The following is a 24,677-nucleotide window of genomic DNA, read 5'->3' as shown; positions in this document are numbered from 1 at the left end:
AATTGCTAACCTGTATAAATTGAGCCTGCAAACAATAAACTGTGCCAGCTTGATCAGACATCCTGTCTTGCTGGTCGTTCTTTGTGTCCCTTGACTCTCTCTTTTATTTTTTTCAATTCTCCCCTCCAGGTCGTCGACCCCCGTTGACAGTCCTGCAGGTCGGGACAACTGGCGCCCAACGTGGGGCCTCCTAGGCCCAACAGACCGAAGAGGAGAGAACGTCGCCCCCAGGAGGGTGGGAGGGTGGGCCCACCCGGGTATGCCCCCCATGAAAGGAGGTGTCTGCAGCGAGACCCTCGCCTGAGTCACCACATTCTGAACCCGGCGTGAGACAGACTCGAGTGTATTTTCCCGGCGACGAAGTAGGACGGTAAGTTATTATGGGGCAAGAATCCTCCCGAGAAGAATTATTTATAGCTGGACTCAAGGAGTCCCTCAGGACACGAGGAACAAGGGTTAAGAAAAAAGATTTGAAACGTTTTTTTGTATTTCTAGAAGATGTCTGTCCTTGGCTCCCTCAAGAAGGGACCATTAGTGAAAAAAAATGGCAACGTGTGGGCGATTGCCTTCAAGACTATTACAGAGTTTTTGGTCCAGAAAAAGTACCTGTGTCAGCATTTAGCTATTGGAATCGCATTAATGATATCCTGCGTGTTCATCGCGAATGGCCCGATTTACAGAAAGATTTTATTGAGGGAGAAAAAACCTTGAAATCCCGTTCTCGTCCCTCTTCTGAAGCCTCCCGGCTAGCTTCCCCTTCTTTTAAAACACATCCTTCAGATCCCGCTATAAACCCTTCCCAGGACTCAAACGAACTCCCACCCTTGCCAACAATTGAGTCTCTTTCTCCGTCCCCTCCCCTTGATAGTTCTGCTGATCCTGTTATTCCTCCCCCAAGTATTTACCCTATCTCATCGACCTAAACCCTGATGAGCCCCTTAGTCCCACTGATGAGGCCACTCTAGAGGAAGGGGCAGCGCGCCATAATAATCCTGACTGGCCATCTAAAGGCCCTGCTATTGTTCCTGCCACCACACCCCGCCCTCCAACTGTAAGCCTGCCTCCCTTCCTCCCACCGCCACCTTATTATTTCTCTGTTCTTGACCAAGTGTTTCCTATCTTATCAACTCTCTCCCGCGAGTGTCTACATATGACAAATGACCTCTCAGTCCTCAGGCACATGGTCAAAAACAGAAAAGAGCAGATTCAACTCCTGCAGGCCATCTGTGATTTAGATCAAGAGCTCTCCAAATTGACTCACATAACTTACATCCCAAAACCTCCTCCTAAGAGTGTTCCCCCCAATGACACCTGGTGGGCCTGCTTAGATGGACTCACCCCCTGTGTCTACAACCCCGTATTACAAGAACATGGCTTTTGTGTTCCCGTAAAAGTTATACCCAGGCTTATTTACTACCGGTCTGACGAGTTCTTCCATATCTGGGAACAATCTTCAGACCCTTCCCTCCCTAAACGCTCCCGCCGAGAACCCATTACTGCTGTTACTATTGCTGTTTTGCTTGGCCTAGGGGCAGTAGGTGCCGGCACAGGCATCTCTTCCCTAATTCTTTCTAACTCTCGCTATCACGAACTCAGTGCCACTATAGACAAAGATAACCAAGATATCCAAGAATTGCAAAAAGGAATCTCTGACCTGACAGATTCGATCTCGTCCCTTGCTGAAGTAGTTCTCCAAAACCGCAGGGGGCTAGATCTGCTCTTTCTGCAGCAGGGCAGGCTTTGCGCCACCCAAAAGAAGAGTGTTGTTTCTATACTGACAAAACAGGGGTTGTTAGAGATAGTATGAGAAGGGTCAGAGAAGGGTTAGAGAAAAGAAGAATAGAAAGAGAGCAGAGTGAAAGTTGGTATAAAAATTGGTTCTCTACCTCTCCATGGCTCACTACTCTTTTGCCCTCTATCTTAGGCCCCCTCATAGGATTAATATTGCTCTTGTCTTTTGGCCCTTGGGCTCTTAAACATTTGACGAGCCTTGTAAAAAAGCAAATAGACACCCTTGTTGGCAAGCCTATTCAAGTCCACTATCACAGACTTGCTTGTGATAGCGATGATGAGGAAGCTCCCTCCTCCAGCAGATATGAACGTCAGTATGACTCTTCTAAGAGTCCTTGAGTAAGCTGGCTGAGTACCCAGGGTAACAGCAGCGAAAAACCTGCCTTGAGGGACATGTCTGATTGCATAGAGGTTTGTGTCCAGCATCTTCCTCTCCTCAAAAAATAAGGACATGTCATGCATAATTAAGCAACTCCCTTCTCTTCAGCACAGTCTGTAAGACTAAAGGAGTTCTCCTCGCACACCAAGTACCTATATGCCAGGTACCCACTGAGGATCAGACCCCTGTACCCCCCCTTTTTTTTGGAGTGCTCAGCTTTACAGAATTCTCACTGAAAAATATTAATTCTTACAACGAATCAAGTCAAGACTGGTAGCCAATGACGGGTAAGATATGGTTGTATAGGGAATACCAACCTAAGACAGGGTATAGTCACTAGAAGACTAAAGCCCCATGACGGGTAAGGATTTCCTTCAGCTGTACAACCTAAGACAGGCACAGGCCTTGACCCAGCCAGAGCTAGGCTGGCTGTTCCAATATAAGAAAAACGGGGGAGATGTTGGGAGCAAACCTGTGGGCCTTTAGGCAGACTCGGTCACAAAAGCCTTAAGACAACAGCAACGTTTGAGTAAAGTCTTTCCTGTAAAGTCAGCAACAATGAATCCATCCACGCGTTAGAAACAAGTTTTCCCCTATTACCAAGAAACACATTTAGTGAACTCCTAGGTTAGAGCTAGTGGTTAGGTTACCTCGCAACATGTGCTTTTCTAGGTTAGGGCCAGTGGTTAGGCTACCTCGCAACATGTGCTTTTTCTGTCCTTTGTTAATCAAGAAACACCCTCTGCCCCAGGGGAAAACCCCTCCCTTAAAACCTCCCTCCCAAGGGCCCCCACCCCCAAAATGGTGAACTCCCCACTTCTCTTCCGGGTCCTCTGTTCCCGCCGGCGCCAACCAAGACCCAATCACCCCTCTATACCTCCCTGCCGGTGCCACCTAAGGTCCAATTATCTCCTGACCCACCCCTTACTTGCTAACCTGTATAAATTGAGCCTGCAAACAATAAACTGTGCCAGCTTGATCAGACATCCTGTCTTGCTGGTCGTTCTTTGTGTCCCTTGCCTCTCTCTTTTTTTTTTTTTTTCAATTCTCCCCTCCAGGTCGTCGACCCCCATTGATAGTCCTGCAGGTCGGGACAAGTGACTATAGAAAGTAGTCAATAAGACACATAAAAAATAACATAATAGATTTGTTGCCAAATCAGGTAGTAATGAAATCTGCTGTAATTCTGAGAGGAATGTAGAATCTCAACAATATAAACATGACATTTAAAAGGTGTGACATAGACTACCAATTCAAAGAACAAGGTGGCAAAAAATGGTATAGGTATCAAAGTCACATTAAAGTAAAAATCAGTTTTAACCTTGGGCTTTAGAGGAAATCATCCTATAAGTAGTATGCAAGTCCCTTGGGTATATGTAACTGTAAAGTTCCCAAGTCCTAAATATCCATCTCAGGCATGGGTAGTACTGGGGCATGCATCCTGATGATCTAACAAATTCAGTGTTAGATTTATGCATTTAATTTAAATTGCATAAATGAATTTGATATTAAGACTTGTGATTTTTTAATTCAAAAAATGTACATTAATTTGGACATAAACATTATTTCAAATTTTAAAAGAAAATCCAATAATAAACCACCAAACTTATACTTACCAAATTTGTAAGTAGCATTTAAATGCTTACAAAGATTTGTTAGGCTTGTAAGCTTTTCTAAATTGGTTGTTTAAAGTACTTGGGGAAAACGAAAATGTGAAATTCATACTCACATTTGAAGTTTTCAACTTAGTAAATTGAATGTTATTTTATTTTTTTATTGCAATAAAATTGATATACATTATGTTGGTTTCAGATGTACAACACAGTGACTGGATAATTGTACATTGCTAATGCTGGCCACAATAGGTGTATTTACCCCATTATCTTACCAAGATACTACAATATTATTGGTTGCATTCTCTAAAAAATATGGAATGCTTACAAATTTGTGTGTCATCCTTGCATAGGGACCATGCTAATCTTTGTATCATTGCAATTTTAGTATTGTGCTGCCAAGGCAAGCACTGAATGTTATTTTAAATACAAGTAAGTGTGACTATTCTCACCGCAGACTTTAAAAAGTCAACTGACTATTTTCCAGCTAGAGGGTAGAACTATGTCAGAGGAAGGGAGGGAAAAAACAGAAAAATGACTGAACATTGGTTTTGGAAATGTATCTACTAATTTCCTCTGATTTGGTTGCTCTGTATTTCTTAAATTTTTAAAATTCTACTAACATTAAGTGAAATGCCTTAATTTCTCTGATTTTTTAAAAATCAGATAATGTAAAAATATAGTCAAAGTTTATATTATGTGGATAGGAATTTCATTCACAATATTATTTTAACTGAATTCCTAGTCACCTAATACATATACTTAAAAAAAAGGAAGGAAGAAAGGGAGAGGGGGACAGAGGAGGGAAGATAGAGGGAGGAGAGATGGTGGGAAGAAAAAAGAAAAAGACAAGATTCCTGTCTTCCAAAGGCTTTCAAGATATTATTTTTATACCCTTTCCTGTTTTGGAAATACTCATTTGCCAAGTATTTTTCAGGTGCCCGAGAGCCAAGTCCTGAGTTAGATGCTAAAGATACAGCCCAAAGCAATACAGGCTCGGGCTATACTTATGCCAAATTTAAATAGAACTTAACAAGTAAAATAGAATAGACTAAAAAAGTACAAAATACAAGTAGGTATTAACTTTTCCTAATTAACTTAAGATATCTCTAAACTACGTTTAGTAAAGCACTTTACCAAACTTAACTATATCCTAATAGATACACTAAATTGAAAGGATAGATGTGGAAAAAATAATGTTCTACTACAGCAAATGCCTTGTAACTGGATATTTGAGATAAACATTTCCATATTTTGGACTTACAGACTAGTTCAGACTAGTTTTTGTTATTGACATAGGGACAAATACAACATAACATAACAGACTAATTATACTGTTTGGAGAAATGGTTTTTTAAATAGTCACAGTTACTGTAGTTTAAGAATTGCTTTATAAGTTTAGACAAATCCAAAGGACAAATCCTATTAAGTGATTTTAAATGCCTTCTATGCGATTATTACATAAAACAGATATAGACAAAAATATTTTAAATCTAAGTTACTTAATAAAGTATAATAAAAAATATATATCTACATAAATATATTTGCAATAAAAAATGTATCCTTTAGTCTATAAGGTTTAAGGGAAATAAGTGCAGATAAGAAAACCCTATCATATGAATTCTTCTGGCTCTTGAGAATATATTTCAATTTAAAAAGCATTTAGTATACTGGTTCTATTCTGTTTCACCCATTTCCACAAACTGAAAAGTATAATTTAGTGAAAAGTATGATCTAGATTTAAGTCTTCTCTGCAAGAGTTGGCCAGAGCATTATGAATACAGAAAATTCAATGGTAAGCATAAAAGGCTAATTCTACTATTTTAAGTGTAAAGAAAAATGATTACTAGAAAAGAAATAGGCTAAAGTTGCAGACCCCAAGAGTGTAGAATCCTTTCTTATTTCTTCATTCCTGTCTGATTCCTCCTGTCTCAACCCCTCAACAACACTGCACTTTTTCCTATTTAAACACCAATTAGCACACTGAAGTTGTACTGCTTCATTAACATCTTTTGACATCATTTTTTTCCCCATGTTGTACTATATACATTTTCCTTCACTCTGTTGAAGCAATTGAAATGATTTTCCCATAAACTGATTCCAGCCCTTGTTCAAGAATGGGTACATTAAATTTTTTTGCTTACCTTTTAGATGTATCTCAAATAATCCTTTCGTTTTCACTCAAATTCAAAGATTCAGTTTAGTTTCACTGGAGCTGAGAAGCTTCCTGGCCACCCTGTCACTCACTGCCTCTGCAAATCTGGAGGCTGCCTCCCACTATTCAAATCATTCCTTAATCTCTTTAGAGAAGACAATGGCAGTAGTAGCTATCAGCAAACATTTGGTGCCTTCCAGATCTACGTATTTCATGTTCCACCTTTGGGACATATGCAAAAATGGCACTAAGCTCACCCTATTTCTAGCCTTCCCACTACTTGGTAAGTTACCATTGCTCTTCAGTTTCTTGTGTTGCCTTGGGAGGATGTCTAAAAGAGCTTGGATAGGGTTATTTATCTTGCCGGAATCACACAGTAAGCAGTGCCAGTCCACAGAACTTCAGATTTAGCACCTCCATCTGGCTCTGATTCACATCTGTTGGCTACTATCTTAGTTCAAAAACATGTTTTTTCTATACATGGTCACATGATCAGAAATTCAAATAAAAGCAGGCAGCATGAATTATTTTATTAATAACAATGATGAGGCAAGAAGGTCTGTGTGGTAACTCTCAGGGTGATCAAACACATCTGGACATTCTGGCCATACTTGTTTCCCATCTATTGACAGTTCTTCATATGCTCCAATTCCGAGTGGATTTTTAGTGGAATTTAATTTGAATGTCTGAAAACAATTAATCAGCTCCAGTTACAATTTCTGATATAATGTCTTACAGCAGGCAATTATCAAGATAGCACAGGATTGGTTAGGACATAATGACACCTAGCTTATGTATGATTTTTAATAAGTTTTGTGCTTGATTTGTTACTAAAACAACAATTTTCAAAAAATCTCAGATACATAAACAGCATTTGGGATACCCAGATTTACTTTATTTCAGATATACTAATATTGTATTTTAACTGCTACCCTTCCTTGTTAGGTACAGATCCTATAGCCCAAAAAAGTGTTCAACAAAGGTAAATTAAGTAAAGGTGATTTAGCATTTTTTAATCTAGAGGGCTGCCTTCTCGTTAAGCAGAGCTATAACTATCCTACTCTTTAAAACCACATTTCTTCACGACCACAATTTTTATTTCAAACCTTTGTGTGAATGACAAAACGTACCTGACAATTAAGGAGATGGTTTTATTCAGGCTACTGTAATAGGGAGAACTTTCATTAATAAGGAAAATCTTAAGGAAAAGGCAACTGGGCCCGTGTTTTATAGAGGCAGATAAACAGGGGAGTCATTGAGGAAGGACAGAGATGTATCTTACCTAGATATATGTGACAATAGGGTAATCTTTTATGTTTACTCATTCTTGAAACACAAAAGAGTGAGGAGTGGTCCCAACTGTTGTAGCTTTCCAGGACCACAGAGCTCAGATGAAGTTCAACACAATTAAGACAATGACAGTTGTTGAAGACAAATGAATATCATTCATCTTGAACAACACACAGACTATCATAAACCTCCTGAGTGGGTTGAACCAAGGTCTAAGAATTAGTCTGTAATTCTGAGGGGAAAATCTCAGGGCAGACTACCTTTGAAATCACAATCAGGCAAAGAGAGAAATAAAATGGGAGAAACCTATTTATTTTCTTACAAGCCATCCACTTCTACTCTCTCGAGTCTCTCCCAACCCGGCTGCAGAAGAAGCCCCCACCCAACCTCTCTGGTCCAGATAAACCCTCTAAGCCCTTGCTAGCCCTTGTAATTACCTATTCATATGGAGATGGCCTACTCCTCTCCACCCCCTGGAAACACCTATGGTATGGAGATGCATTAAAGCCAAGTGAGAGATTCTGGAAATACTGCAATTTTACCCACATAGTCTTTCAAGGATTCTTGTTGGCACTATTCCTGTAAACTCCTTAAAAACCATCTGTTGAGAGGTGGTGGAAAACAGCAATTGTTTTGGGGCCCTGGAAGCTCTAAAGACAAATACATAAAAGGAAAAAGAAATATTCATAAAAAAAGTTTGTATTAAAGAGCTAGGAGTTGAAGCTTGAGGGTGTCCAGTCCAGTGAATTCCAAGAGGTTGTTGAGGAGAATCTTTTGGCTATGAAGCACTGCTTGCTAAGCTTCATGCTCTCTAAGTAGGACATCAAAGTGATTTTGTCTATGGTCTTGGTTATTGTTAGGCTGGAGGAAGGAAAAACAAGGACATACAAACAGAAAAGAGAGATACCATAAAAGGAGAACAGACCAGACCCCAAGGTCCGTGCCTTATATGGAAAAGGGACAGCTCTTCCTGAATTCCATCTTTCTGATGTGCCAACTAAGACCTAGATGTCGGCCTCCTCACTCTTGGATAGCCCCCTAGGATAGCTTGCCCACTCCTCTCCCTCCTAATCCCTTATAAGTCCCCACCTCCCTGACCAGGTGTGACTTCCCCGGCCTGGCCTGTGTTTCAGATTGAGGAACATCACCTGGAAATTGCGCTCAAATAAACTGCCTGGCCCTTTGTTGCCTCTTGTCGCCTGCTTATTTTGGTTAAAATTTATCTTACACTAGAATTTATCTTACAGTTATGTTTTACATAAGGGTATGCTTGACCTAAGCACCTCTCTGGACTTCCTTAGTGGTCCAGACAGTGACTTCTCCAGGGAGAAATCAGACCTATACATGGTTAGTTCTTTGAAATTTATATCAGGCCACGGGGCTTAAGCTTGAGCATTTCTTTGATCCTGTGGACACAGTTATCTACAAGGCAGCCTCCAGTCCTGGGGATTTGGGCAGTCAGGTTTTAGTTCTCCATGAAGCCAAGTCAGGCAGAAGAGAAAAACTGAAAACAATTTGGATGGCTGAAGCCAGATACTGAAGGAAACTTGAAGAATTTAAATTTGGTAAGGATTAACAATTTGAGCAAATGTAACTGAATCCAGTCTAATTTACAGGTAGACACCAAAACTGGTTTTTCTACAGGGTGAAGATGGAAGCTATTTAAATCCCTACTACACAAGACAGAGTCTACATATCAATCAGTTATCTGTAATTTACACGGAGGTATGCAAAAGATATCAAAGTCCATGAACCAGACTAGAATGTGATAAACTGATGGAACGTGCTGTAAAATGATGCAGTTTTCAACTGAAACACAAATTTTCTCTCTATAGTTACCCACATTTAATCGAAAGCAATTATAAAGATTCTTGATCACAAGATAAAATTGGTATAATTAGAGTTAGCCTGATTATTCACAAAGGTGTAGCAATGATGGTAATTTACCATTGAGGGCTTCTTAAATTTGCTTTGCTGAAAGTTTTCATTAAATATCTCAGGTTAGACTTTAAAAGGGCTCTTGAGGCTAGGAAGCCAAGCCATAAACTTGTTATTAGATATCACATGCAGTAGCTATAAATTTGGGGTAATTTCTGTCTTCTCTAAATCCCTCTAATATGCTGGGCTTACCAGAAAGTAAACCTCCTTACTAATCTGTAACCCAGAAAACACCATAAGCCAGGAACCAGACTAGTTTTCCCAAAAGGGCCTTGTAAGCATTGCTCCAAAGTCACTAGTTCTTTAAAAGTTTCTAGTCATATAGATTAAATGAACATCATTTTCAAGTATGATCTTCCAATCATGTCCTGGTAATAAGGAAACAGATTCTTTTTGAATCTATACAAGTAATTATATTGCTATTAAAATAAGAATATACAATAATATTTTCTGGCTTCAAGAAGGAGAAAAGATCATATAGAAATGTTTTATTTCTGTTTTTAAATGCAGAGTCTATTAAATTGTTATAAGTTATAAATAGCTTAGGAGTATAGGACCAAGGGCAGGCTACCACAAAATGTGCCACTTAGGCATATTGATTACTTTAAATTGCTGGAGAAATAGCTGGTACAAGAGGGATACTTTGACCATCATCTGCTCCCTGCCAGAAACCAGGAACTAAATCTTTTATGTGAAGAGTACCCTCCCTGTCACAGGAGGTAGAGAGACATCCTTATCACCAGAGACAGGGAATTCAGAGTGGAGAAGGCTGCATAAATGAATCTTGTTACTTTTTTTTTTACTAATTTACTACACTAGCCCAAATGCTATTTAGAATTCCTTGCTAATTAAAGCTCCCAAATCTAAGTTTTCTTTGTCCAGTCGATTCCTCACAGATTTACTTTCTGTTTGTCTAAAATGTATAAAAACTACCTGTTTTGGTCATTTCTTTAGGTCTCAATTTCACTATTGAGCCCCTATACATACATAGCAAAACTTTGTTTTTTTTTCTCCTGTTAATCTGCCTCATGTCAATTTCATTCTTACACCAGCTGGAAGAACCTTGAAGCATAGAGGAAAATTTTCCTTCCTAGTAGGAGAAAACAGAAAGCAGTTCCTCATATATGGAACAAATAAAATACTAAACATCAATCTTCCAAACAAAAATCACAACCATCTCTCATTAGTTCATTCAGTCTTTTGTAATTAATTCTTGCACTGCTCAGTCTTGGGTTAGTAGGCTTCTGAGCCAATCTGCTTCTTGACAGGAATTCTTGAAATCTTGACTCAGCCCATTGGTTGGTTAAGTTGGTTAAACAATGCCATTAGAAGCCTGGTCCCCAAAATACCTGGCATCATTGTTTCCCATAGAGCACTGAGACAGTCATCTGTTGAATATGAAGTGTTCAGGGCCACAGTTGATTGTAAGAGTTTTCAGAGAAAAACAAAAATCTCTGTAGATGACAGACTTAAAATGACTATGTTTTAAATTATGACTGATAATTTGCCAAAGTTAAAGTTCTGGTGAGAATTCTTAAGTATAGTACAACTGACAAGGAAATGTTATTGTTTCTATGGTGTGCAAAATAAGATAATAAAATCAATCCCCCCAAAAAACAGTTTTAGACAAAATATCTATAAACATAATAGTTAAGCTATCTTCAAAAAAGAGTAAATATTACATTAAGTTAATGAAAATGGCTGAATAGGGCGGAGGGAGAAAAGATGACCCAATAGGAAGTCAAGGTGGACACCTCCTCCCAAACACACACCAGGGAAGCAACTACAGCAAATACAACTAAACCTAACGATGGCCTGAACACTGCAGAATAGAATAGGCCACCTACAACTGGTGAAAAAGAGAAGACCACACAGAGAAGGGTAAGTTTCAGAGCAGCAACTGGGCAGGACAGAAACCATTCCTCCATGGTAGCCCATAGTCAAGAGGAAGAGGAATGGAGTGGGGAGGGCATAGGCACTCAGGAACTCTTCATACCTGGCCCTGGAGATCTACTCTGGGAATACAAGCCCACATGGCTTTGGGTTCCTTCTGGTGATTATTAGAGTCAGATACCTGGGACAGTTAGAGCACTGGGAGGCTTAGACTTCATCACTTGTGGAGGACAGGTATGCTCTGGCAGTCCTGCTGATACCAAAGCACAGGCTGCAGATTGAAAGATTTGCTAGCGGCAGGAGGGGTGCCAAAGGGGTGAGGGTTGGATGGAGCTCTTTCCACAGGAGAAAGGGAAGGTGGAGGACACTTCCCCAGCCCTCCTTCAGCCCAACACATTGGGCACTCATTGGAGGCTAAATGCATTCAGCCTTGAGGAACTTTCTTGTGAATACTCCCACCCACATATCCCAGCAGCATCAGACTTTGCTTTCCCACCTTTCTAGGCCCTGTCTCAGCCTAATTAGAGAAGACACTGCTGGAGCCAGCTCCAAGCACTCCTTCCTCCTCACAAGCACCCAGCCTGGTGCTGTGTGCCCCACCATCACACCAGAGCCATGTGACCATCATGCCCACCCTCTTAACTTAGCAATGTCACCACTGCTGCAGGGCAGGCAGAGGGTGGTCCTGACCCCAGTGAGCTCAGCAGAAGCTCCACCACTCTGATCACAAGGGCCAGTTAAAGCAAACTGCCATCCACTGGGGACTGAGACAGACCACTGTGGGCAAACATACAGAAAGGTAGCCCCGCCCATAGCCCACCAACAGCAACTGGGGCTCCTTCACAAAGGAGAACCAGAAGACACTGGAGAGTAAAGAGTCTTAAGCTTTTGGACACCACAGGATGCCTCTTTCATAAATCCATTCTCTCTAGACCAGAAAGCATAGCAGATCCATCTAATATAAAGGAAGAAACAGAGAAATCATTTCAAAATGAGGAGGCAGAGGAATAAGTTCCAAGCAAAACTACAGGACAAGATACCAGAAAGGGCTAAATGAACAGAGATCACCAATCTTCTTGACAAATATTTCAAAGTAACAGTAATAAATATGCTCACTGATCTGTGGAAAAGAATTGAAGTTCTCAAGCAGGACTTCAACAAAGAGATAGAAGAGTTAGAAAAGAGGCACTCAGAGCTGAAGAATACAGTAACTGAAATGAAATATGCAATGGAGGGAATGAATAATAGATTGCTACAAGTAGAGATAATCAACGAGTTAGAAATTAGAGAACAGGAAAACAACAAAATTGAGAAACATAGTGAAAACAGAATCTCTAGGAATGAAAGAATGCTAAGAGAGCTGTGGACAACCCCAAATTAAACAATATTCATATAATGGGGGTGCCAGAAAGAGAAGAGAGAGAGACAAAAGAACAGAAAGTCTCTTTGAGGAAATAATTGTTGAAAACTTCCCCAGTCTGGGGAAGAAAATAGACACTTAGGTCCTGGAAGCACAGAAAACCCCTAACAAAAGGGACCCCAGGAAGAAAACACTAAGACATATAATAATTAAAATGACAAAGATTAAAGATAAGGAGAGAGTACTAAAAGCATCCAGAGAGAGAAAAAAGATTACTTATAAGGGAAACCCATCAGGTCAACAGCAGACTTCTCAGCAGAAATGTTACAGGCCAGAAGGGAGGGGCATGAAATAGTTAATGTATTGAAACAGGAGAACCTTCAACCAGGAATCCTCTACCCAGCAAGATTATCATTCAAATGTGAAGGAGAGATTAAACATTTCCCAGATAAATGAAGGCTCAAAGAATTTATAGCCACTAAACCAGCATTACAGGATATGTTAAAGGGACTGCTGTATGTGGAAATATTCCTAACAATAAATAGTTTTCACAGTGAAAATAAATTAATTACCAAGCAAGTATGAAATTAAAACAAAAATATTAAAACTAAATATACATAAAATCAGTCAAGGGATACACAAAAAGTGCACTATGACATCTAATACATAAAGTGTGGAAAAGAAAGAAGAAAAAAAAGAAGTATTTTAGACTGTGTTTGAAATAAAGCAATAAGCAACTTAATATAGATGGTTATATAGTTAGGAATATATTCTTGAACCTTATGGTAACCACAAACCTAAAGCCTATAATAGATACACAGAAAATTTAAAAAGGGAAATCCAATCACAACACTAAAGAAAACCATCAAATAACAAGAGAAGAGTATAAAAGAAGAAGAAAGAGAGAGGAACTATAAAAACAACCAGAAAACAATTAATAAAATGGCAATAGGTACATACAATCAATAATTACCTTAAATGTAAATGGACTGACTTACCAATCAAAAGACATAGAGTGAGAATGGATGAAGACACAAGACCCATCTATGTACTGCCTGCAAGTGACTCCTTTCATACCCAAAGACACACAGACTAAAAGTGAAGGGATGGAAAAAGATATTTCATGCAAAGAACAGGGAAAAAAAGTAGGAAAGCAGTACTTATATTAGGCAAAATTGATTTCAAAACAAAGAAAGTAAAAAGGGACAAAGAAGGACATTACATAATGATAAAAGGGTCAGTCCAGCAAGAGGATATAGCCATTATAAATATCTATGCATCCAACATAGAAGCACCTAAATATGTAAAACAGAATAAAAGGGGGAATTCTAACAGAATTAAAGGGGGAAATAGATTGGTACACATACATTTTAGAAGACCTTAACACACCACTCACATCAATAGACAGATCAACCAGACAGAAAATAAATAGAGTCATTTAACAATACATTAGTTCAAATGAACTTACCAGATATCTACAGAACATTCACCCAAAAGCAGCAGGATACATATTTTTCTTAAGTGTATGTGGAACATTCTTGAGAACAGATCACATACTAGGACACAAAAAGAGCTTCAGTAAATTAAAAAAGACCAAAATCATATCAAGCAGCTTCTCAGACCACAATGGTATGGAACTAGAAATAAATTACACAAGAAAACAAAAAAGCCTACAAATACATGGAGGCTAAACAACATGCTTTTAAATAATCAATGGATCAATGTACAAATTAAAACAAATCAAGCAATTCTTGGAAACAAATGTAAACAAAAATTCAACAGCCCAAACTTCATGCAATGCCACAAAAGCAGATCAAAAAGGGAACTACATAGCAATACAGACCTATCTCAAGAAATAAGAAGAATCCCAAATAAATGGCCTAAACTCACAATAAAAGAAACTCAAAGAAGAACAAAAGTAAACTTGTAATGGATTGAAGAACTGAATGTAAGACATGAAACCATAAAACTCTTGAACATAACTATGAGAAAATTTTTCCTGGATGCATCTCCTCAGTCAGGAAACAAAATAAAAATGAAAAAAATGGGACTACATCAAATGAAAAAGTTTCTGTACAGCAAAGGACACCACCAACAAAACAAAAAGGCAACCTACAGTATGGGAAAATATATTCATAAATGATTTATCTGAAAAGGGGTTTATAATGAACACATTCATCTCAACACCAAAAAGGCAAATAAACTGATTAAAAAATGGGTGGAGGATCTAAACAGACATTTCTCCAAAGAAGAAATATAGATAGCCAATAGCCACATGAAATGATGATCCAAATTGTTAATCATCAGAGAAATAAATGCAAATCAAAGCCACAATGATATATCACCTCACACCAGTTAGAACGGCCACTATCCAAAAGACAAAAAATAACAAGTGTTGGTGAGGATGTGGAGAAAAGGGAACCATCCTACACTGCTGGTAGGAATGTAAATTGGTACAACTGCTATGGAAAGCAGTATGGGGGTTCCTCAAAATATTAAAAATAGAACTACCATACAACCCAGTAATTCCACTTCTAGGAATTTACCTGAAGAAAAAAAATTCCTGATTTAAAAAGATATATGCACCTCTATGTTCATTGCTATATTATTTACAATATCCAAGTAATGGAAGCAACCTAAGTGTCAATAGATGAATATATAAAAAAGAGGTGGTATATATACACAATGGAATATTATTCAGCCATAAAAAACGAAATCCTGCCATTTGCAACAACATGGATGGATCTAGAGGGTATTATGCTAAGTAAAATAAGCCAGGCAGAGAAAGACAAATACCATATGATATTACTTATTTGGGAATCTAAAAACAAAGCAAAATTAAATGAACAAAACAGCAGTAGACTCAGAGACATTGAGAAGTAGCTCACGTTTATCATGCGGTAAGGGTTTGGGTAATGAGTGGGGAGAGTGAGGGGATAAAGGGACACAAAAATTCTCAATCATGACGTAAGTATGTAAGTTGGTCATGGGGATAGTAGTGCAGCATGGAGAATGTAGACAATGATTCTGTAACATCTTCCTATGTTGACAGATAGTAACTGCACTAGCAGGGGTGAGGAGTTAATAAGATGAGTAACTGATGAATCACTGTGTTTTATACTGGAAACCAATATAATAGAGGATATCAATGACACTTCAATAAAAAATAATTTAAAAAAGAAAATGGCTGAACATAATCTTTACAAGGAAAAAATTTGGTTATAATACATAATAATTCTAGGACAAAATATACCATGAAAACATGAAGCATTAGTTAGACTATAACAAGAATAGGTAAAAAATACAAGTAAAAGGATTCACTAAGTTTGGATTAGGTCCTAATGATTTGTATATTCATAAAACTCCCATAGGTAAGTGATGTGAATCCCCAGTTGAAAACCACTGGTCTAGAAGATTCTAGTTTCAAATTAAAGAAGTAAAGCTGCGGCTGATATTTTTTAAAATAACTGAAATTATTACTTATAATACCATAGTGTTGTCTAATACAGTCAAAGCAGCACCAGAACTGTGATAAATAAAAATATTTCATGGATAGCAAGGGCACTGAGAATTCCCCAGGAACATCCCAAAGAGCAAAGAATTTCTAAAATATTTGTATTAATAATTTACCATACACATTTAATCTAAGGAAAGCTAAGTATCTCTTCAGATTTGTCAACTTCCCCTTCCCAGCCCAACTTATATTCAGCAAATATGTACCTAGAACAAATGAAGTCTCTGGGATTCACAGATGCATGAGGCACTATCCTTATTCTAGAGATCCTTGTCTAACAGTTTAGGGGGGAAAAATACATAGATGAGAAGTATGGATGCACAGACTAGCTGCTCTGCACCTGACCTGGGAAGGAGTGAAGAGAGTGAGAAAAGGGAGGTTGATGAAAGCAGGTCATGTATGGCTTTTGGAGAAGTGATCCCTAAACTCAGTGTTTTGGTGTGAACAAGGAAAAAGAAATAAAATCAGTGTAAACATCTTTTAAAAGAGTTTAATGTAGCGAATGGATAAGAAGGTGATGAAAGTATAGACAAAAGAAGAAATAAGACCCTTAAAGAGAGAGAAATCAAGAGCACAGATCACTAACTGAAATCCAAGGGTGGATTTAAGTATAAATAAACTGGTAGGTAAATTCTTCCCTAATCAGTAAAATGTTCTCAATAGTGAGGGCCTCTGCGAGTATGATTCATTGTGATTCATACAGGAATGATGGCATTTGAAGATGGCTAAATATGTTCAAAATAGTTGCCAAGGAAAACAGGAAAGAAAAAGAAAAATGTGCAGAGACTGTAAAAGGACTTTCCACTGGCACTGATTCCCTCTGCTCTCACCCCTGTAACACTGAAGATAAAACATTTGTGGAGGCACTGATCAGCACAATAAGGAAATTTTTCTAGCAAGGTCAAACAGCCAAGGTTGGGTGGAGAAAGCAACTGGCTGAGTACAGAAAGACGTGAGATCCAGAGTGGACTCAAGGAATTCAAAACTAAGGAAGAATCAAGGGAGTGGTGGATTCAGAACAGTTAACTGGATGGTGAGACAGCCTTCAATAGCTGGAAGGATAGGACCACTCCTGCCCCTAATCTGAATCGAAGTCATTACAAACAGACCATCGCATCAAATCACTTAATCCTCACATTAACTTTGTAAAGTGACATATTTTAGAAACCACAGGATCTCAGACCCTGAAGAGAAAATATTCTTCCTAGAAATTTTTATTACACACTTTTGAACCAAGCCAGACAGGAAGGCATTTTAGTAATCGGTCGATTTTCTTTTATTCCCATAGAAAACTCTTTTGTGGCTACAGATTAGGGTAATTTAGTCTAACATTTATTCAGCACAAGTGATTAATGGAAGAATAAAATGTGATATAACCAAACAACAAAATATTATTTGGTGGTAAAAAAGAATGAAGTACTGATACACATTATAGTATGAATAAACTTAAAAATACAGTTTGCTAAATTAAAGGAGCCAAGCACACACAAAAAACAACATATTGTATAATTCTATTTAAATGAAATATTCAGAATAGGCAGCTCTATAAAGAAACAAAGTAAATTCATGGCTGCCTTCCCCTAGAGAAAAGAGGGAGTGGAATGGGAAGTAACAGGTAACAGGGAAGGAGAAAATGTCCTAAAATTAGATTCACATGGTTGCACAACCTTGTGGATACACTAAAAAAATACTGAATTATACACTTTAAATGTGTAAATTATATAGTATGTGAATCCTATATCAATAAAACTGTTTTTAAAAATGTTAATTCATTCAATGTTGAAAGAACTGAAAAGTACTAACAAATGTAAAAATAAGATAGTTGGTTTAACATATCAAAATATAATGATATTTAATAATATAAAATATTTCAGAACATTTATCGGTTTAAAATAATTATTAATCATACCATGAGAAGATGGTAGATCAATTATTTAGAACCTAATTGATTTAGGAAGAACATTTTTTAAATGCTATGATATTTTGATGCAATACGTCTGGTTTTTTTTCTTTGAAGCACAATATTGTGGAAATGCCTTATAATTTATTTCATGGTACTCGTACTTCCATAAGTGATTAAATCAATTGTATTGAATTTTACTCTATACTAATATTTTAATGCTTTGTCCTCTGTTCGAACCGTACTTAGAATATTTGCAATTATTGGTTATTGTAAGTACAAAATACTGCTGAATCATTTCATCAAAGATTAACACATTTCTTTAGCATAGATTACTAAACATCAACTTCAAGATGTCCCTTAGCCATTTGGACAGACAATTTCCTCATCTCCGGCTTTTTAATTCTACACCCTAGAGCCAAATTAGGTTTCCAAATCAGCCTTACTTACATTCTTCATAGCAATCTTTGTGTTTTATGTATTCATTCATTCAAGAAATTTTTATTGAGCACCTTTTATGTGCCAGGCACTGGGAATATGAAACAAACAGACTACTATCTCAGGAAGGTAAGAGTCTAGGAAAAATAGAGTATTACATAAATCATTGCGCTAGTGTAGGGATTGTGGGAGAACAGAGTAGGGAGACTGCAACAGGCACAGGAATCAGGCTAAGCCATTTCAAAGAAAGTGATGTCAAAGCTGAGACTTGAAAAAGCATAGAAATTAATTCGAAAGCAGTAAATAGGTAGTTCAAAGAGAAAAAAAGCATATAAAAAAGATCTGTAACTTTCCCACAGTTCAGAATGGTTTAAAAATCGAGGGGAAAGGAAGAGATATATATGGCTGGAGTGAACTGAACAGGTTTTGAAATGCCTAAGAAGGTGTTTTAAGGGATTTGGATCTTCTCAGGGGAATGAAGTCTTTGAAGACTTTTTAAGCTTTAAAACAAGGTAAGACCTGTGTTTTAGAAAGATTAAGTAGTTTTTTTTCCCTTTAAGGTACTTCTCAAAAGTAGGCAATCTCCAAAATCCTTACCATCATAATTTCTATAGACTTTAGCAATTATTTCCAAATATTTGACGTATTTTCCCACTTGAAAAAAGAGCTATCCCAATGCAATAATCAGTCCCATCTGTTATCAAGCAATCAGTTTGCCTGGGAGCTCTCTTGGCCAGAAGCTTCTAGGTATACTGGGTCAAGTACAGTGAGTAAGAGCAACCATTTTTAAAACTCATTTTGTGGAACATTCCCATTTGAAGAAAAATGGTGCATTTGATCCACGGAATATTACACAGTCATTAAAAATAATGAATTAGAGCTATTGACATGGAAAGGATTCCAGGACTAATTCTGACAAGAAATGCAAAATACAGTGTCCCTATAATCCCATTTTTGCAAAACTATAACATCTCACTGTATATGTGAGTGTACATTAATTTAAGTATGTATATGTTTATATACATTTACATAAATATATATATTTATGTAATCTGAGCTAATTCACTCCCATTCATTGAGTTTCTATTTCCTTGTGTTATATTCTTGTAAAAGTACACATATGACTATACAAAAAAAAAGTAAAAATAACTTTATAATCAACTCCCACCAGGAATCTCAGATTAGTGTATATATTTAATATATATATAGTTTATATATATTCAAATTCAAATGGCTCCCCCTCAAATTATCAAATTATCAAGTCATTACTACCTTATGAACCTATTGCTTTCTTCACAATTCCAGCCACCTAATTATTGAAAATGGAGATCTAAGGCATTTCCAGTTTGCCTATACACTCCAGAATTTTTGTTTTTGTGGCACATTGCTTTCCTTCTACAATTGCTATAACCTATATTAGTACATATTACTTTTAAGTATAAAATTATCTTTTTTCTTGTTATAGGTCATGTTTATGAAAGAAAATGCCAATCATGTTTTATTTATATAAATATGATCTATACACACATATATAATTTTACAGAAATGCATTAATTGAACTATATTTGGCTTTTTTTCCCCAAATGCTGACTTTTGTTTTTGTTTTGCTGTCCTTCCCACATCCCTTCTTCATCTCATACCAATAATCAGGGTTTAAGAATTATAGTTCCAAAGCTCACCCTTTACTCACTATTACCAGGAACTATTCAGAATGCTTTATATATATTAGCTTATTTAAGTTAACCCTCATAACAATCCCATATGGTAGACACTATTGCTGATATGTAATAAATGAGGAAACAAACATTGAAAGATAAAGTAACTTCCTAAGGTAGTTACTTTGTAACTAAATTTACTTTAATTAACTTTAAGTTTTAGTTACTAAAGATAAAGTAACTGTCCTCAAGTGGCAGGGACATTCTTAAATCCAGGCAAATCTGCTATAAGGTCCATGCCTTAGAGACTATTCTAACTACTAGCTTCTCCAATTAACATAGCGAAGGGAAAATTAAAGCGCCTGTGGCCAGAAACCTCACCTGAACCTAAACTACTTGATGTAATTGGCCTACTGCTAGGCTACTGCTTCCACACCCTAGGTAATAAGCTATTATTGACTGAGTCACTATATAAAGAGCTCTGCCCAGTGCTCTGAGACTAGACAGAGACGAAGGAGGATTACAGACCTGCAGACTGTTGGATGCAGATGTGATCCCAGTATTCCTATTGCCTGGGGGAACAAGCTGGGTAATAAACCCTTTACTCCAAGAATGTTCCATTGTCATTTCTCAGTCTCACTGAATCCATAATGAACTTGCCTGGGGCTGAAACCTGTATTCCTTTGCTTTCATTCATTTTTCTGTAGCCAGGTTCTATTTTAATGGTCTTATCAAAGAAAAACTTTCATATTTTCCCCCTCTCAAATGTATTTTGTTACCATTTCTTTAATTCAGCCTTTTGTTTGTTTAATTTTTCATAATTTTTCAGAAGCTTATAAAAATTGCTTTATTTCTCATCTTTAGGACTTTATTTTTATTTTGGGGGGAGGTTATTTTTTATTTTTTTATGTTTTTTTTTTTACCAAGTATAGTTAATATACAACATTATATTGGTTTCAAGCATACAGAACAGTGATTCAACAGTTACCCATATTATTAACTCCTCACCTCAACTAGTGCAGTTACTGTCAACATAGAATTTATGGAACAATTGACTATATTCTCCATGCTGCACTTCCATCCCCATGACTGGCTTATATTATGATTGAGATTTTGTATATCTTTAACTTCTTCACCCTCCCTACCTATCCACCCCAACCCCTTCCCCATGATAACCAGCAGTCACTTCTCGGTGACTCTGAGTCTACCGCTATTTTGTTCATTTAGTTTTGTTTTGCTTTTAGATTCCACATGCAAGTGAAATCACATGGTATTTGTCTTTCTCTGCCCAGTTTATTTCACATAGCAAAATACCCTCTAGGTCCATCCACATTGTTGCGAATGGCAGGCTTGCTTTCTTTTTTATGGCTGGATAATATTGTATTGTGCATATGTACCACTTCTTTATCTGTTCATCTATTGATGGACACTTTGGTTCCTTCCATATCTTGAATATTGTAAATAATGTGTCTATACACACAGGGATGCATATATCTTTTTGAATCAGAGATTTTGTTTTCTTCAGGTAAATTTCTAGAAGTTACTAGGTCATATGGTATTTCTATTTTAAATTATATGAAGAACATCCATACTGCTTTCCACAGCAGTTGCACCAATTTACATTCCAACCAGTAGTGTAGGAGAGTTCCCTTTTCTCCACATCCTCAACAATACTTGTTATTTCTGTCTTTTGGATAGTGGCCTAATTGGTGTGAGGTGGTATCTCATTGTGGTTTTGATTTGAATTTCTCTGATGATTAGCAGTTTGGAGCATCTTTTCATGTGCCTGTTGACCATCTGTATTTCTTCTTTGGAAAAATGTCTATTCAGGTCCTCCATCAATTTTTTAATCAGGTTGTTTGGTTTTTGGTGTTGAGGCATTTGAGTTCTCTATATATTTTGGATGTCAACCCCTGATCAGATAACTCATTTATGAATATATCCTCCCATACTGTTGGATGACTTTTGTTTTGTTAATGGTGTTCTTTGCTGTACAGAAGCTTTTCAGTTTGATTTAGTCCCTCTTGTTCATTTTTTATTTTGTTTCCCTTACCAGGGAAGATGTGTCAAGGAAAAATTGCTCATGTTTATATCCAAGAAATTTTTGCTTATATTTTCTTCTAAAAGTTTTAGAGTTTCATGTCTTACATTTAGGTCTTTAATACATTTCAAGTTTCCTCTTATGTATGGAGTTAGACAATAATCTAGTTTCATTCTCTTGCATGTACCTGTCCAGTTTTCCCAACACCAGTAATTGAAGAGACTGTCTTTTCCCCATTGTATAATCATGGCTCCTTTATTAATTGACTAGATATGCATGGACTTTTATTTGGGCTCTCTATTCTGTTCCATTGATCCATGGGTATGGTCATATACCAGTACCATACTGCTTTGATTACTGTAGCACAGCCAAGGAGCATAATGCCCTCAGCTTGGTTCTCCTTTTTCAGGATTGCTTTGGCTATATGGGGTCTTTTGTGGCTCCATACAAATTTTAGGATTATTTGCTCTAGATCATTGAAAAATGCCACTGGCATTTTGATAGGGATTGCATTGAATCTGTACATTGCTTTTGGCAAGATGGCCATTTTGACAATAATAATTCTTCCTATCCATGAGCATGGGATAGATTCCCATTTATTTCTGTCTTATTTAATTTCTCTCAGGAGTGTCTTACAGTTTTCAGAATACAGGTCTTTCACCCTCTTGTTTAGGTTTATTCCTAGGTATTTTATTCTTTTTGATGCAATTGTCAATGGAATTGTTTTCCTGATTTCTCTTTTTGCTAGTTCATTGTTAGTATATAGGAATGTGACAGATTTCTTGTATTAATTTTGTATCCTTCAACTTTGCTGAATCCACTTATTAGTTCTAATAGTTTTTTTGGTGGAGTCTTTAGGGTTTTCTACATACAATATCATGTCATCTGTTAATAGTCACAGTCTAATTTCTTCCTTACCAATTTGGATACATTTTATCTCTGTATCTTATCTGACTGCTGTGGCTAGGATGTCCAGTACTATGTTGAATAAAAGTGGTGGGGGTAAACATCCATGTCTTGTTTGTGATCTTAGAGATAAATCTTCCAGTTTTCACCATTGAGTATGTTCACTGAGGTATGTTCTCTCCACACCCAGTTTGTTGAGAGTTTTTATCATGAATGGATATTGAATTTTGTCAAATGCTTTTTCAGATGCTTTTTTCGTTGTTGTTAACATGGTGTATGCTATAGTTTGAATTACAAATATTGTATCATCCTTGCATCCCTAGAATAAATCCCACTTGGTCATGATGGATGATCCTTTTGATGTATTTTTTAATTCAGTTTGCTAATATTTTGTTGAGTATTTTTACATCTATGTTCATCATGGATATTGGTCTATAATCTAATTTGGTGGTGTCTTTGTGTGGTTTTCATATTAGAGCGATGATGCTGGCCTCATAGAATGAGTTTGGAAGTATTTCCTCCTCTTCTACTTTTTGTAACACTTTATGAAGGATGGATATTAGCTCATCTTTAAATATTTGATAGAAATGATCTTTGAAGCCATCTGGTCCTGAAGTTTTGGTGGGAGTTTTTTGGTTGTCAGTTCATTTTCCTTGCTGGTAATTGGTCTGTTCAGATTTTCTACTTCTTCCTGGATCAGTCTTGGAAGGTTGTATTTTTCCAGGAATTTGTCCATTTCTTCTAGGTTGTCCAATTTATTGCAATATAATTTTTTATAAAATTCACTAATTAATCCTTGTATATCTTTGGTGTGAGTTGTAACTTCCTTTTTGTTTGTGATTTTGTTTATTTGCATCCTCTCATATTCTTGATAAGTCTAGCTAAGGATTTGTCTATTTTATTTTCTCAAATTAAACAGCTCTTGGTTTCATTGATTTTTTTCTATTATGTTTTCTTCTCCATTTTATTTATTACATAATATTTACTTTGTTCCTCTTTCTACTAACATTGGGTTTTATTTGTTCTTCTCTTTATGGTTTCTTTAGTTGTGAGTTTAGACTTTTACTTGGGATTTTTCTTGTTTCTTGAAGTAGGCCTGTAGTGCTATGTACTTCCTCCTTAGAACCTCTTTTGTGGCATCCCACATATTTTGAACTGTTGTTTTCATTTGTCTCTATGTATTGCTTGATTTCTGTTTTTGGTCATTGATCCATTGCTTATTTAGAAACACATTGTTTAGTCTCTATGTAGTTGTGGGCTTTTTGTTTTCTTTGTGTAATTTATTTCTAGCTTTATACCATTGTGATCTGAAAAGATGCTTGATATAATTTCAATATTTTTGAATTTATTAAGGCTCTTTTTGTGTCTTAATTTGTGATCTATTCTTGATACCATTCCAAGTGCATTTGAGACAAATGTGCATCCTGCTGCTTATGGGTTGAATGTTCTATAGATATCCATTAAGTCCATCTGATCTAATGTATTGTTCAGTGCTTGTTTCCTTATTAATTTTCTGTGTGGATTATCTGCCTTTATATATATATTTAAATTTTTTTCCAGCAATTAAATGATATATGTCAAAGTCATATTTCAATCTTTCTACAAAAGAAAAGACAAATCAAAGATGGTCTCTTGGAGGAAATAACTGCTTGCCTAAATACTCCTCCAAAAAAAGTTTGGTATAAGGTCATTAAACTAATTTGGTAGTCACCTGGGTGGATTAGTGAGTAGTAGTTAAATATATATTGTGGTAGCCAATAACCTAAGATGGACCCAATGATATCTTCCCCTGACTCCCATAACC

The 24,677-nt window shown here is 36.8% G+C and overlaps 1 long non-coding RNA gene and 1 other non-coding gene across 6 annotated transcripts in view; both read right to left on the bottom strand.

Moving 5' to 3' along the window:
- The window catches only part of LOC108401136 (uncharacterized), a 230,973-nt gene that overhangs the window by 183,662 nt on the left and 22,634 nt on the right, over positions 1-24,677 (bottom strand). The window lies entirely within an intron of this gene.
- Positions 4,092-4,193, bottom strand: LOC118972728 (U6 spliceosomal RNA). Its single transcript, XR_005061810.1, has one exon. It is a non-coding gene; the product is annotated as a U6 spliceosomal RNA (small nuclear RNA).

Source organism: Manis javanica, chromosome 5, assembly GCF_040802235.1.
Source record: "Manis javanica isolate MJ-LG chromosome 5, MJ_LKY, whole genome shotgun sequence".
In the NCBI taxonomy this organism is placed as follows: domain Eukaryota; kingdom Metazoa; phylum Chordata; class Mammalia; order Pholidota; family Manidae; genus Manis; species Manis javanica.
This window is presented reverse-complemented; position numbering and strand designations above follow the sequence as displayed.